The sequence below is a fragment of the Quercus lobata genome, chromosome 2 (assembly GCF_001633185.2).
Source record: "Quercus lobata isolate SW786 chromosome 2, ValleyOak3.0 Primary Assembly, whole genome shotgun sequence".
Lineage (NCBI taxonomy): Eukaryota > Viridiplantae > Streptophyta > Magnoliopsida > Fagales > Fagaceae > Quercus > Quercus lobata.
The window spans coordinates 30021044-30033751 of record NC_044905.1 but is presented as its reverse complement, the minus strand read 5'-3'; positions in this window follow the sequence as shown (position 1 = coordinate 30033751).

Sequence of the window (12708 nt, the reverse complement as noted above, 5' to 3'; positions counted from 1 at the left end):
TAGCAATAAATTTACACTACCTATCTATGCACATGGTTTGATTACATTCGCTTTGTATCTTGTAGAAGATGACTCAGCCATTCAAGATGCCTAGAGTGAGATTGTTGGGAGAAGTACAGTACCACAATTGTTCATAAATGGAAAGCACCATTGGAGGCTTTGAAAATCAAAATGAAGTTTTTAGCCTGCAAGAGTTAGTAAAAATGCTTCAAAATAAACTTAAATTATCGTTAAGAAATTATAAACCCATCTAAAATCCTACCAAACATCCAAACCCCATTAGAGCACTGGTCATATCTCTCTCAAACATTTCATCAAACAGTTATAAGACACATTTAAAAGCAATGAATTTTTGCATACATGCTCACTAGATCACTGGCCACAACAATGTGATAAATTTCAAACCCATGAAATTCCAATAGAGACTTGCACACAGAGGATTGGAAAAATAGATCAGGAAAAAAAAAAAAAACTAGTAGCACGATGACGGTGGTAACAATGGTGGTTTTCGACTGCTCGGCAGGACCACAATGGGCGCCGTAGGGACACAAAGGGCAAGACCATGGCGGGAAAAGAACTCTGGCGATGGTAGTTCTGGTCCAATCATCTCTCTCTCTCTCTCTCAATTGAGCCGAAGGTTTCTTAATTTCTCTGTCCCTCTCAACTGGTTCAACCTTTGTATTTGGTATTTTTTTTTAGTTCACGTGAGGTACCATGTGAGCTTTCTATTCGTTTGGGAGGAGATAATGGAATGGAATGGAAAGGAATGAAAAGAATCATTTTAGAATATTCTTCCCTTCCCTTGCTTGGGAGTTTTAATAGAGGGAATGGAAAACCCATTCCCTTATTTGGGAGTTTAAGTAGGAGGGAATGGAATGGGTAGGAGGGAACACTCATTCCTTTCTATTCCCTTAAAACCTCAAATTTTCATTCCCCCTGAAATTGGGAAGAATGGGAGAGAATGAAATTAGATTTAATAATTTTTTTATTAAAACTCCCAAAATACCCCTGTATATTCAACTCTTTATTTTAAAATAGGGGTCTAATAGTAATATTGTCATAAAATAATTCCATTCCATTCCTTCCATATTGCTCCCAAACAAGATTACTTACATTCCATTCATTTTCATTCATTTCCATTCTTTTATTTTAAAACATCCAATCAAGGTTACTTAATTTCATTCCATTCCTTTCCATTCTCTTATTATTATTCCATTTCATTCCATTTCCTTCTCTTGTGAACTTCCAAATGGAGCCTTAGTGTTTTAACTGAGACCAACGGAAGAATTGATTTGACAGTTATGTGAAGTTTAAGGAGTAATTTGGCCAAAAGGAAAGTTCAAGGGGGGTCTTGGCCACTATTTTAAAGTTCAGCCCTTCTTCATATTTTATTTTATTCTATTTTATTCACAAAGAAAGAGAAGAGAGAGATAGTCAGAGAAAGGGACGAGAGGACTAGGTTACGGCATTACAATCCGTTTAGACTTGGGGATTGAAATTGTCAGTTTTTAAATGTTTTGGACATCGTTGGCATTAGCCCAAACCTCAAGAGTAGTTAGTAAAATTGACCCCTTTTTTTATGAAAAGAAAACTATGTGAGTCATACCTTACATTCAAGCAAATTAGTGACCACAGTGGGAGTATATGCCAATAACAACTCATAGGATGAGAAATAACTTTTCCTCTAGTTCAGATCCTCCATCCCATTACAAAATATTTAGAGCTTTCAACAAGTGTTTGAAAGGTTTGATCAATCTTCGAAACAAAGTTTTAGTGATCAAACTTTAAATAGTTACAAAGCACTCTTTTAAAAGAATGTGCAAGCACAAGGCTCAAATAAACCAGCTGCACCTATGCAAACTTACTTTTGATATTGAATGATCAAATAGAATATTTGATATCTTTTTAGAGGCAAGGTTAATTAAGGTACACCCAAAGCATAAGATGCCTTCAAAAGAAGAACTTTGAGGAAGAGATTATTGTAAATGACACAATTCATATTCTCATGCCACTAAAAATGGTATAACATTCAGAAATTCAGAAATGTTGTTCAAGATAAAATAGAGAGAGGTATTCTCAATTTCCCTGAGAAGCCAAAAGAACAAATGGAAACTGATTCTAATCAGTAGTAATAATCATTTAAACATATGTGATATCAAAGTATCTTGTTAAAAAACCAAAATGTACATAGAAATATAAAAATTCTCTACATAGCAGATATGACAAAATTTATGTCTCTCCCTCAATAAAAACTCTCCCCCTTTTTGTCATGAGAGACAAAGGGATCATGGATTGTAATCTAAATCTGAAGCACCCCGATCAAAAGATGGATGAACAAATGGATAAATTGGTACTGCAAGAAAAGCACGAATAGAGCTGCAAGATACTCAACCCAGCGCGTCAAGTGATCCAAGCATGTACTAGTCTCGACAAACTTGCTGGGCTCAGGTCTCAATGGTCTACTAAAGAAGATCTCTGACAGAGGTAAAGGTAGAAGCATGAGAACTAGAAGCAGTAGAAGCAGCAGCAGGGAGAACAATATTAGAAGTTGAGGCAGGGAATACATCATCAACAGCAGCATATGTAGCTTTCCCGGCTGCTAACGTCTCATCCTCCTCCTCAGTGCGGAAATGTTTGGCAACAGTTAATGCATGAAATGTAGTCTTGCTCTTCTGGTAAGTAGAAAGTCCAATAAAGCCAAGAATAGACACAAGTTTACAAGAAATAGATGGAACACCAAGATGGTGGAGAGTGGCATACAAGTATGCCGAAAACACACGATCCACATTAAGAGTAGTTGTTGCATCAACATCTAATATACACCGACAAATAAGGGAGCAAATTGATCAATGGAAGCACCCATCATAAGAGCATAAAGACAAAACAGTCTAGGAATGGTGACGGTGTTTATGTGATTGCAAGGAATAATGTTGTGACACAAATTTCACCAAACAAACCTCATCAGTGAACAAGAAAGTAGAGGTGGTAGGAAAATAGATTCACTAAGTGGTATGACCACAAGGTTGAGAGTTGAGTTCATTCGTATCAAATATGGACTCATTGGGATAAGGATAGCCAACATTAGGAACCCTTGGAATATGAAGTGCCTCGAGCACTGTATTAGGATTGATAAAAAAGTACTTATAATGAATGGTAAGTTCGAAAGAAAGATTTTCTTTGTTCACATTAGTCATCTTAAGAGCAACATTCCAGAACAATATCCTCAAGAGTAAGGAACCCAAAAAATTGAGACAACTAACCTCTCTAATATGAAGTGCCTCAAGCACTGTATTAGGATTGATCAAAAACTTCTTATAATGAATGGTAAGTTTGAAAGAAAGATATTCTTTGTTCACATTGGTCATCTTAAGAGCAACATTACAGAACAATATCCTCAAGAGTAGGGAACCCAGAAAATTGAGACAACAAACCTCTCTCATGAAAGAGACTGGGGACAATGGTGTCACCCAACTGATCAATCAGAACATGTCACTCAGTAAAAAATTTACGCTTAAGAGTAAATTTCAAGAAAAGTTTTCTCACACTCATCAACAGAGGGAAAACGCTTAGGGGACTCAATATGCAAGGGAGAATGAAGTTCAGAAGGATGAAGAGAAGAGCAAGAACCTTTAGTGGATTTCTTAGGAGGCATCATGATCGGAAACAATGAATTAATCACAACACGATTTAGGAGAACAAAACTGGAATATATTCACACACTAAAGGTGTGTTTGGATACTACTTATTTTGCTGAAACTGAAAAATTAATACTGAAAGTACTGTAGATAAAGGTAAAAGTTAGTTAAGATAGTACAGTAGAGCCCATGAATAGTGCCAAAAAGTGCGGTGGAGCTTATAAATAACAGCAAAAATAAGCTGAATACTAAAATAATTTTAATTTTTAATCTTCACCCAACTGTACGCTAAATGAAATCCATTCTACTCACAAGCAGTGATGCATGACCTAGTCTACATGAATGTCATGAAGACACAATGCAACAAACAATGTCACATATAGACTTCAGCACCAAAAAAAAAAAAAAAAAAAAAAAACAACAACAACAACAACGTCACAGACATCCCAAAAATTCAATGTACTATATAAGGTAATTTTGTCAAATTTCCACCAAGTTAAGTTGACTAATTCAAACCATATTTAACATGAATAAGTGGAAGTGATATAGAACTAAACTTAAATCAATGTTCAATGGAAAAAGTTTTACCTTAAAAAAAAAAAACACAATTTAGGCACACTTAGAACCCTAATATCCAAATTAAAGAAATTAAGCTCAAATTATTTCAAATTCATAGGCAAAAGACTATAAATAGATGAAAGAAACCATGAATTAGTGTTCTATAATCCCAATTTACAAAAACCCCACAATGACATAAACCCTAGATTTTGAATCTACATGTAATGCCTGAAGATTACAAAAATTAAATCGATTAAAAGAATTACCTTGATGTAGGAATTAAGACCTTTAAGTCAGTCACAAGAATAATCGAACCACGATGGGCTTCATTGGAGGTGAAGGAGGTTGATTGCTAATTAATGACCATTGCCTATTGTCGAGGGTTCTTTTTACTTTTCATGTACATTAGACACGCGTCTTGATGTTATTGGACAACGCTTAGTCTAGGCTTTTTCTAAGAAGGAAGTTGGGCTTGGCGCTTCGCAGAATGGGCCCCAAAGTACCATTCTGCCACTGCCAGTTTGGGCGCAAACGTTGAGTCCAAGTCCAAGGGAAGACGCTGCAAATTGGGTTTATCCTCTGTTTCTGCCGCAGAAGGAACTTTTCTCTAGTTTTTGCCACAAGACTGACTTTTCTGCTGTGTAGTAAAACTTTCTGCTATGCAATAAAATCTTCTATTACGCAGTAAAACTTTATGCTGTGCAATAAAACTTTCTGCTGTGAAATAAAACCTTCTGCTGTGCAGTAAAGCTTTAAGCTGCGTAGTAAAGCTTTTTGTTGTGCAGTAACACCTTCTGCTGTGCAGTAAAGCTTTTTGCACTTTTTTGCAATGTGAATGACTATTCTTCATTTTTTTTTAACTTTAGAAATACTTTTCTACTTCTTGCACATAAACAAATCTAAAACCCAAAGAAAATACCCATCAAATAAATGTTAGTTTAAATGGGTTAGCATATTCTCAAATATATACATTCATATATGCGTATATATACTTATACGTATTCATATATACATATATAAAATATATGGCAGAACATAAGTTACAATGTATATGTATATATACTTATGGCAGGATAGTGATTAGTTTGTGTCAAAAGTAAAACACGTAATAACAAAGAAATAGGAAAGCTTCAGCAGAAAAGGTTTAGCTAGTATAATAGCTAACATGGTTAATATAATAAAAAGGTGCTACAGCAGAATAACTAGTACAACAAGTAAAGATACCACAGCAGGACAACTGATGCAGCAAACGTGATAAAAACGTGCTACAGCAGAATGACTAAATACAGCATATATAAGTTTTAACGAGTGATATCAAATATATTTGCAATTGAAATCAAATATTGAATCTTCCCATAGAATAAGTAAACCAAGAAGGAACCCAAACCCCAACTTGAACAACCTTGTCATAGGCTTTTGCCATCAAAGTTGTGCATTTTGGAGAATAAGCCTAAATGGCTACTGACTGCTACTTTTGGGGGACTTCAAAGAGTGGGATTGCTAAGAGGGAGGGAAAAAATGGTCTACTAATGCATGCCCCTATTCCTGCCGTGTTTTCTCTCTTCGTTTTACCACTTTCTTTCTTTCTTTCTCTCCGTTCTTTTACTCTTAGCTTCTTACTACTCTCTTGCCGTGGGTTATTCCCCTTAGGTGCTTCCCCCCTTTCATCCATGGCGACCTCTCTCTCTTTTATAGTGAGCTAATTCAATGGGATTTCTCCCTTTTACCCCTAGGGCTTCACCAACTATTTTTGGCTTGTTGTGGGCATTCCTTCAGGACTACCCACCAACCCATTGGTTGTCCGGATACTACCTTTGCTCAGAATACATTTGCTGCACCATTACTCATTTCGTGACAAAATTCCATTTTGTTTGTTCTTGCTGTATACCTTTACCTCTGGGTTCAAATGGATAAGGATTAGGCTACCTCACTACCTAGCTCTATAGCATGCATCAGATGGTCCCAACTATCTACTACTACTTTTGGGTAAGATACCATCCCAACAGGGTATATTTCCAAAAAAAGTCACGGTCAGAAACCAAATATAGACCCCCTTTTCCCCCCATTACTAAACCACATCCTTTGAAACCCTTGACTGTGGGCTTACCTTCCTTGTATTGGTTGGGTATAGGTTGGTGGTGCTCCGGCCCTTCTGTGCTTGCTTTACTATCTAAGCTGACAATTGAAAAGAGTTTCATCAAAATAGCTCTGCCACATCACTTTCTTCAAGTAGAGTTCTTTCGCAAGAGGAAAGCTTCCTCTAAGTGTGTAGATCAAAGGGTGGCTTCGCTCCTTTTTCTTGTGCCTTCTTCTTCTCTTTGCATTAACATATCTTCATTTCTTTTGCTCAAAACAAAGGTGGAGCTAACATTGCAAGCCCTCGTCATAGTAGAGTACTCTTTCATTTGCTGATAATAATTTCTTTTGTGTTGAAGAACATATATATTCTTCACCGAGATGATATTTTTATGGAGAAGGATGCTAGGCCTTTGCTGTTTGCATTGTGGGATGTTTCTGATTCTGCCATAAATTCTGGTTTTGCTGCAAAATTGATCTTTCTGCAAAAGTGACTAAGTTTGCCACTCATTTTAAGGCGCCTACAAGTGATGCCACTATAGATGTTCTTTTTTCAAGGGGCAAGGAGGATGCTTTCACGAGAAATCTTCACTTTCTTTTCATTCTAAACATTTTCTTTGTCATTCTGCCACAACAACTATTGATTCCTTTGTGTTTGCTTTTTTTCTTCTTTAACACATTCTTCTTGTCATTCTGCCACAGCCGCTATTGGTGAGGATATCACTGCCTTTTTTGATGAAAAGGCATAGATGTTGTTGTTAACTAGATCTCTTAACTTTGTTGTAGTATTCTGCAAATCTTATTTCTCTCAATTCTTCTTTCTCATGTTGCTAAGCTTGGCAGTGTCTTTCCAATTCTTGTGGAAGGCGGTCTGCCATTGAATGTGTTGCTAGAGAGATGTTTGGACTTCATCATTGATTTCCACCTTTTGTTTTTGTTGTGAGTTCCTTTGTCACTCAGCTTTTCTGCGGAGCACTCTTGAAGCCTTAAAGTCTCACGAAGAGCATTTATTTTCTGTTGTATTGCTTGTTGGTTCACCTTTACATATGTTTTTGCCGGAGTGCTTGTAGGCCTTCTCTTCTTGCTTCATTGATATTTGCCACAACAAGGGTTGTAGAATTTCTTCTCATGGATTCATTGTTGCATAGACTTCATATCGTGTGAGAACTTATTCTCCAATTGCTAGTTGATGCTTCTATAGAAGATAAATGATGTTATTGCTTTATCACAGACTAGAATGTTACTTGACCATGGTAGGTTGCAACAAATTGCATGGGTGTTGCACTATGTCATATCATGAAGTTTGAAGTTGCTATAGATCAAGTGGCGGATGAATGTATACTTGTTGAAATGCCACAATCAATACTTATTTCGCGGTGAGTAATGTTGCTGCTACATATTGATACTTTAAGCACTTTGTGGAAGCCTTTCCAATTTTGCTGCGAAATGGGCCTTAGCCCCCAACATGTGAGACAACTGGATAAGTCCTTAGCCTTCTGTGAAAGGCTTCCCAAATTTTGTTGCAGAATGAGACAACCCCCAATATATGAGAATAAGCCCTTAGCTTTCAGCAGAAGGCTTCCCATATTTGCTGCAAAATAAGCTTTAGCCCCCAGCATGTGAGACAACTGGATGTGCTTGATATCTCCTTCTCTTGGTGTTGATGCTCCATCGTGTGGTTCATGCATTCTTCAGCAAAAAAATTAGATGCCATGGATCTACAAGTTGCCATATTTTAGAAATTCTTCGTTGCTAGAGAATTTGGGAAAAAGTTACTTCCCAAGCATGCTTTGGCTTCGTTCCACTGCAAGCACAATTGCTTCCTATGTATTTTCTGCTACATATGATTGTGGCTATAGCTTTTCTGCAGATTCTTTCTAAAGACTTGCAATCATGGCTCCTTTGTGGGTTTGATTGAGTGTAGCCCCCATTATGGGCTTTTGCTAAGAACTCACAACCATGGTTCCTTTGCTGGCTTCTAGCCAAGAATTCATGACCACGATACTTTTGCTACTAAGACCCATATTCCTTGGATTTCTTCTTCATTTGCTTTGTGTATGGGCATATTTAGATGGAACTTGCTATGTCTCTTGTTTCATGGTTGGCTAGTGATAGCCAAGAGTCAGCAGCTTCTATTGTAGAATTTTCTCATGATGTACCAACATCTTCCTAGGACATCATGCTTCTTTATTCCTGTGGCAGAATGCCCTTGCAGCAGAATGCCTTCAATAAAAACCACGTAATAGTTTTCTGCAGCAATAAGATAAGCAACTCTATTCACGGCAGAATGTGTGTTAGTAATTGTTTTTGCTATTTCCTTCTTGTATACAAGCCGAAAGAAGGAGCTTTGAGTTTTTCACTATTACAGAGTTCTTCTAGGATGAGAAATAGGCGTCAATGAGCTTCATGACTTGAAAAGTGATGGTGGAGTTGCATAGTTTGTAGTACAAGTGATCTAATACATTATGCTTCACTCCCTCTTTCAAAATTTTGGTTGTTTGAGCTTCAGAAAAGATTTTGATTTTTTGATTTTTTTTTTTTTGTGTTTTGTTTTTTATTTGGATTTTGCTTTGTGTTAAGGATTTTTTGTTTGGCATAAATCAGGTATATTCAACGATTGATTTTTCTTTTTTGTTTGAGAAATATTTTTTTATTAATAAGTTGAATTTTTTAATTTAAAAAATTCAATAAAAAAATGTTAAACGATGCCATTTTGATACTTAGAGCATTCACATCAATGATCTCAAAAAATTTAGCATTTAGCATCTTAAAAACCTACTTTATTTTAACAACTCACTCTACAATACATCCATCATCAAAGGTTTTATATTTTTTACCACTTCATTAAAATATTATTTTTTATTCTCAATCTCATCTCTTCCAATACCCAGAAACCTAAAAACCCACTGCCATGCCCACACCTACACCCATCAGAAACCACCGCCGATAGCCACAGCCACAGCCACCATCTCCACCACCTACAACCTCAACCCTGACCACCAAAATCACAAACAAAAACAAACCCATAACCAAAACACAAACCATCTCTCCCTCTTCTCTCCCCCTCTTCTCTGAACCAAGATCATCAACAAAGTCACACTTCTTTCTTCTTAACCCAGCAAACCCACAGTTACCACCAGACACTGTCACCCACCACTGTAAACCCCAACCCAAAATCAACCCACCACTAGACACCACCACCATAAACCATACCCACACACCATCAACCAAAACCCATTCACTCACCCACCTCACCTGCCACCATCGTAAACCCCACCATAAAATCAACCCTCCACTAGCCATCACTACCACAAACCATACCCACCCACCATCAGCCACCATAAACCAAAACCCACTCACCTACCCACCTGCCACCACCGTGAACCCCAACCCAAAATCAACCCACCAATAGCCACCACCACCACAAACCATACCCACCCACAACCAGCACCCAAAGCCACTCCTATCAACCCACGAACCCAGCCACCAAAAAAAAAAAACCCTTCGAAATCAATCAGAACCCACTGAAATTAAAATTGACCGATATCAAATCACAAAGCCCATTGCAGCATAGCCACCACAACCCATGATCCATGAATCACCGCAGCCTAGCCACTCCCAGCATCGTTGCCTAACCACACCCAGCACTGTAGAGACCCACGAACTTGAGAGGCAATTAAGCAGAGAGAAAGGGAAACTGAAAGGTAAAGAGAGAGAGAGAGAGAGAGAGAGAGAGAGAGAGAGTGAGTGAGTGAGTGAGTGAATGAAAAAGAAAAAAAGAAAATAATAGATAAATAGTAGCAGCTTGCTACAGTAGGGTGTTAGTAATAGAATCTTACTATAGCAAGTTGCTAAAATTTTTAAGATTTAGCACCCTTGATAAAGATGAGTTTTTGGTGGTTTTGTTGCTATTTTTAAGATTTAGCATTTATCACACCTTTAGTGTGAATTCTCTTAACGACAATCTTTTAGCAAAAGTGGATTATAGAATTAAACAAATTTGAAACTTAATATGCATTTCGCTCCAAATTAAAAAGCCAGCTTATTTTACTATTCAACTTATTTTTGTTACTATTCATGGTCTCACTGCACTTTTTGGTACTTTCAGCTAGCTTTTACCTTTATTTACAGTACTTTTAGAAAAAAGTTTTTAATTTCATCAAAATAAGCAAATTCCAAACAAACCCTTAAAAGAACTAAATTAAATTTTACGCAAAATAAGAATATATAATTTAGTCTAATATGATACATGATTTTGTGGTTTAGGTCATGGGTGTTCATTAGTAACATGAGTTATACTAGGACCTAAAACTAATTTCACACTTCTTTTTATAATTATTTTATGTGGTAGATTATGACTGACTGCTAGTCACTTTTAGAATTTCATATAGCTCATTGTGGTGGGTCTTTTGTGATTTTTGGGTTGGACTATCTCTTGTCGTATTGTGGCCCAAGTATTCTAGATAGGAGAGTTGGGACCAGTCCAATTGTAACCCACCTGGAACTGGCTTGTGCGTAAACTATGCCCCGTTTGCTGAAACTTTAATCACGTGCCCACAGCAAACGCAGTTGCTAAAGAAAAGTCATGGTAGACAAATATGATAAAACAATGACGAAGGAAATAAGTTGCTGTTAAGGCAAGACAAGCGAGAAATCCTTAGTCAAAACAGGGAAAGAAAACACACATTCTAAGTGAGGTTACAAAGACGAGATGAGAAGTAATAACAATAAGTGAGAAAATCGAAGAATGAAAGATCAGTCTACCACATTTGATTATGCTATGGGGCTAAGGCCAAAGAGGAAACCACTTCCTTAACGTGGGTAACTTCACAGGACGATCCTGCCATGGAAATTACCCACTCTGAGGGAATGGGCCTAAATGGCTTGTGCCCAAATGAGTCCTTTTTCCTAACAGAGGGTAGGCTTTTAGAGGGAGAGAAGAGATTAGCCTATTGGTGCACGCCTGCCATTCTACACTCTTCGTTTTCTCTTCCTGATTCTCTCTTTTTTTCTTTGCTTTTGTTATTTCTAATTCTTTTTCTCCTTTTTTCTTTTCTTTTCTTTTCTCAGTGCTTATCTATCTAGTAATGTTGTGATTCTTTCCTAGTGGTTGTTGTTACCGTGATGACGATCCCCCTATTATGCACAATAGGGGTCCTTTATATACTGCTTTTCGTGACTGGCTTTTACCATTTTATCCTTTAACCACCTTTGTTTGGTCTGGGTGTCCTTGCCAACCACCACTAGTTTGTCAATTGTCTAGCCACCACCATTTACCTATGCTGGCTGCGCCACTCCCCATCACCAGATAAAGAAGATTATTTTTTTTACTTGTTCACCGTAGCATTCTTATCTGCCACAGTGAGGGTGTTCTCTCTTTCTATCCCTCATGGCATGCACCTAGTGGTTCTAGCTCATCCTTACTTCTTTTGGGTGGTATGTCATCCTAGCAGGACATTTCCCCCAAACGAGAACCCCATAATAGGCTTTCCCCTTTCCCCACCGCTAGACCAGGCCCTCTCTTACCTCTGACCCATGACCCACTACTTCCTGTATTGGCTGGATACAAGTTGGTGATGTTTGGACCTTTCGTGTGCTCCACTTCTGTGTATGTCTAAAACCTGTCCGCTGCTCACACGTTTGTCGTGATCTGGAGGCTCATCTGTGCATTCTGCTGCTCACCCTTGACCCTTTATGGCATGAATTGCTTTCTTATTCTCATTTCTTACAGTTTGCTTCTTTCAAGGGCTAGGCCTTGCTTGATTGTGGACTTTTCTTCCTTTAGCCTATTCTCTGCTCCTTTCGTAATCCTACTGCCATTTTTTGCCATACCACTTTGTTGTTCCTGCCGTGGTGTTATTTGACTCGTGCCTGTTGGGCCTTTTCGGGCCTGCTGCCTATTCTTCTCCCAATGACTCAATATGGTCATTGGTTTTATACTCATGCTACTTTGGGCTTTTCCTAACCCATTTCATTGCTTGTGGGCTCTTTTGTCCCATTTCTTTCTTCTTGAGTATCCTTAGCCCATTTGCTTTCCTTGGGCATCCTTAGCCTGTTTTCTAATTCTACGTACCCATGGGCTTTTATTAACTCCCTTGAACTTTCTTGGCTCAATTACCTTATTTCTCATCCTTGGGGCTCATGGGCTTCCTATCAACCCCTTGCTTTCTTACTTCGTTACTTCGGGCCTGTCTTGGCCCATTCTTACTTTGCTACCTCACATAATACCCATGAGTTTTCTACTTTTCTTTCTGGGCTCCTTTAAGCCCATTTGCTTCCCTCAAGGCCCATCTATGTACTTTATGAGCCTATGAACCACTACTCCTGCCATCCAGGCTTAATGGCTCTTCTAACCATCCACTAACTCTTCTCTGTCCATATTGTTGGGTTTCTTCCTACTATTGGGCCACAAAATAAGCATCAACAGTCATCACTTTTT